We start from the raw sequence: 4,494 nt of genomic DNA, 5'->3' as shown, positions 1-4,494 counted from the left end.
GCATGTCACTTGCAAGAAAAAGGTAGAGAAAGAAGATGAATTGCATGTGCCCACATTCTCTTTCCAAACTCACTCAAGAAGTATTATAGGAGCTTCTTCTATACAGAAGGAAATAGTAGAAAGATAAAAAAAAAAAAAAAGCATAATTCCCCTGTAAGAAAATACTGTTAACATCTAGCAAGTAAAAATACTCAATACTAAAAGTTAGAGAAACAGAATCAATCAAGGAAGAAGAAAAAAAAAAAAAAGGCACGGAATTGAATTTTCAAATATCTTTCATTACTCTCATTCCCTTTGTACAACTGGACTTTTGAAATGATTATTTTATCCCAGCTAGCTCTATAATTATTTTTAATTTGTATATTTAATTTTTTTCAATTATTTTTGACATACAATATTATATTAATTTCAGGTGTACAACACAGTGATTAGACAGTTTACGTAATTTATCTGGATGAAGTGATCGTCCAGATAAATCTAATATCTATCTGATACCATACATAGTTATTACAATGCTACCATACATAATTATTCCCCATGCTATACTCTACATTCCCATGACTATTTTGTGACTACCAATTTGTACTTCTTAATGCCTTCCCTGCTTCACCAATCCCCCCACTCCCCAATTTGACAACTATCAAAATGCTCTCTGTATCTATGAGCTTATTTTTGTTGTTTATTTGTTTATCTTGTCCTCTAGATTTCACATATGACATTTGTCTTTCTCTTCCTGACTTACTCCACTCAGCACAATGCCCTCCATGGTCCATCCAATGGCTATAATTTAAATTATGAGGGTAATCTAATAATAACCTTGTACACTATGAAGGTAACCGAGGAAAATGAAATCTTATTGTTTGTGAGCCAATTCCAGGCCTTGAGAGATATGTCTTTTTTCATCTCAAAAAGATGTAAATATGGCAAAAATAGAAAAACAACAAACAAACAAAACAAAGGGCCATATAAAGACTATGCAACTAAAAGATAATAGACATCATTAAATAATTTAAGGAGGGTCACATTTCTCCTAATATTTTATTATAAAAATTTTTAAACATTTAGAAAGGCTGACAGAATCGTACAATTATTGTTTAATAATCATTGAAATTTTGTCATATTTGTTTATACATGTAACTAAATCACTTGAAAGTATATTTTAGACATCATGTCCGTAATCATCTCCTAAGAAATAAGACATTTTCCTATGTAACCACAACACCATTATTTCATCTAAGAAATTTGAAATGATTCCCCAAATTTTTTAGGTTTTTTATATTTACATAAAGATCTAATCATGGTTAACATAATGCATTAGGTTTTAGTCCTCTTTTTTCTTTAATTTAGAACAATTGCCCTTCTTTGTTCTATGACATTGACATTTGGCATAAGATTACTTTTAGACTACTCCACAATTAGATCAGTCTGTTTCCTAAGAGTAGTTTAGTTTATTTTCTATTCTCTCTATTTCCTGAAACCTGGAAATTAAGCCAACGAGAACATTCGCCAATCCAGAAAATGCACAAAAACTGGCATCTATTTCAGAGCACAGGTAAAGGAAATATGAACCCTGGTCAGCAACATTGCTCCCACACCTCTTCCAAAACTGAGAAACCTATGTGCCCTAGAAAAAGGAAGTCTGATGTGTGGTTGCAAGTGATCTTTTTCCAAATGGCTATCTAATTATGCATATTTCATTTATTAAAAATTCCATATTTTCCTCAGTTGTTTGAAATGATGCTAAATCTTTCTTTGTACTACAATCTACTCTGGATTTTTTATTTTACTGCATTTGTCTGTTTATTCATATGCTAATATCACTTGGTTTTAAGTATAGTATAGTATAGTATAGTATAGTATAGTATAGTATAGTATAGTATAGTATAGTATAGTATAGTAAAGTGTGATTCAGTATATTTTATATTTGCTACAGCCATATCTCCTTTGTTACCTTTTCTTCTACAGTATTTTCCTAACCATTATTGCTTATCTATTTTTTTCATATAAATTTTAGAATCAGATTGCTAGCTTCAGATTAAAAAGTACTTGTGGATATTTTTACTGAGTTTGTGACAAATTTATTTGTTAACTTTGGGAAAATTGACATTTTTATGATGTTGAGTTTTCTTATCCCAAAAATGTCTTTCAATTTGCTCAAAGGTGTTTGTGTGACTTTTCAAGAGTTTCTTAAAGTTCTCCACATGCAAGTTTTGTACATTTCTTATTAGGTTTATTTCTAACTATTTCATCTTTCTTTGCAATTGTAAATGAAGTCACCTCTTTATATTTTTTAATTATTAGTGTCTGTATATACAAATATTATTGATTTTTATATATTAGTTTTATGTCCTTCTACATGACTAAATTTTCTTACTATTTGCATTAAACTTCCTGGGGTTTTAGCATTAAATCTCCTGGGGTTTTCAGACATAAAATTATATCACCTTCAGTGAGATATTTAAAAACTTTCCATTTCAATTTTAATGCCTGTAATTGTTTTCTTACTTCCTTACAAAGTCTAATATTTTCAATGCAACATTAAAAACAAGTAGAGATAGAAGCACTCTTTTCTTATTCCTGATTTTAGCAAGCAGGCCTCTAGTATTTCTTCACTGAGTAGGACACTGACTTTTGGAATGAGGTACATGTTTTATCATTTTAAGTAAATATCAATGATTATTTAATAATTTTGTTTGGATCAGAATAGATGTCTACTCTTGCTAAAGGCTTCTTCAGCATGTATGCAGGCAATCAAAGGTTTTCTTTATTCTTTTTATGTTTATTAATGTAGATTATTAGTGAATTTCCTAAAATCGAACCACCCTTACATTTGTGAAATAAGTCCCATTTGGTCATGATGTATTATTTTGTAATATGTTGCTGAATTCTATTCAATAATATTTTATTTAGGATATTTCTACCCATATTCATAAGTGTATTTGATAAGGAGATTTTTGGTGCAATTTTTATTAAGTATTTTTTTAAGAAGATATTTTCCATCCAATTTTCTGGAATAGTCTAAGAATATTAGAGTAATAGGGTCTCTGAAGCTCTGATAGAATTTTCTACTGAAAGAATCAAGGCCTATTATTCTTATGAATGGCTCCTTGAAAACTTTCTGTGTTTTCATCTGGCATTTGGTTGTTTTAAACATTCTAGGTAGACTGAGGATGTTTGGTATATTATATTTCCCTGGAAAACTAATCATTTTTTGTAGGTTTTCAAATTTCTTTGCATAGAGTTACGCCAATAGTGTCTTATGATACTTTTATATATCTCCTCTTTCATTTCCATTTTGCATAATTGTTCTTGTTTTCCATTTAGAAAACGAAGTTAACTAGTGTTTTAGAATTGTCATCATTTCTTGAATGTGGTTCCATAACGTAGCAGTTAGCATGTCTGCTTTACATGCAGAAGGTCCTGAGTTCATGTCCCAGTGGACCCATGGTCCATGATCTACTGCCATGCTACCCTGAACAAGCCCAATCCTGTCTGATCTTGGAAGCTAAGCAGGCTCAAGCCTGGTTAGTACTTGGATGGGAGACCACCTAGGAAGATCAGGTGCTGTAGGCATAAATAATAATTAAGAAAAAAAAAAAGAAAAAAAAATCGTCATCATTTCTTATTCTATTTTCTAATATTTATTTCTCTTCTTACTCATAATTTTTTCTGCTTTATACAATAGTCATTTTTTTCTAGTTAAGACAAATATTATACTCACTTATTTCCACTATTTAATTTTACTAATACACAAACTTATGATTTTGAATTATTCTCTTATCATTGCTTTAATTGTACCTCACAAATTTTGACATGTAGTACTTCTATTATCAATATTAGTATTATTTTTTAAGAAATTCTGACATTTTGGCATATAAGTCCCTTGAAACCCAAGAGTTATGTGAAAGAGAATTATAATATCAAAGAGGAATGTCTTTTTAATTAGTGCATAATTTCTGTTTATTAAAAATATTATTTGTTATTTACATTTTATGAAACTGACTGAAGTTTTATCTGTGATGTAATTTATGGTCAGTTTTTGGCAATGTTTCTTTTGCTTGAAAGGAAAATAAATCCACTATAAGAAGGAAGTAATTGCTATATATTCTTGAGGCTTATCTTTGTTATTGTTGTCTAGGTTCTCTGTATTATTTTTTGTCCACTCAAACCACCTTAAATCAAGATTTATATATTAAAGTTTCATATGATTAGTGTGATTTTGTCAATTTCTCTTTAAATGTTTTATATTTTAAGCTTTATAAAGGTGTTTGATTCGATATGTTCTGCATAGGTACTCATAACTGTTATACTGTTATTGTGAATGATATTCTTTAGCATCATAAAATAGCCTTCTTTTTTTTAAATTTCATGATTTTAGGACTGAATTCTATTTTGCCAGTTATAAAGATTGCCATATCTGCTTTTTATGTTTGCACTCGCCTGTTCTATTTTGCTCACCTTTTATTCTTAGTCTTACTGAATCACTTTGTTTTA

The 4,494-nt window shown here is 29.6% G+C and overlaps 1 pseudogene; it reads left to right on the top strand.

Moving 5' to 3' along the window:
• Positions 1-3,454: 3,454 nt before the first annotated feature.
• LOC112483393 lies at positions 3,455-3,573 on the top strand (annotated as a pseudogene).
• Positions 3,574-4,494: the final 921 nt, after the last annotated feature.

The sequence above is a fragment of the Pteropus alecto genome, unplaced genomic scaffold (assembly GCF_000325575.1).
Source record: "Pteropus alecto unplaced genomic scaffold, ASM32557v1 scaffold24, whole genome shotgun sequence".
Classification (NCBI taxonomy): domain Eukaryota; kingdom Metazoa; phylum Chordata; class Mammalia; order Chiroptera; family Pteropodidae; genus Pteropus; species Pteropus alecto.
The sequence above is the reverse complement of the archived record's forward strand: the minus strand, read 5'-3'. Positions and strand labels throughout refer to the sequence as shown.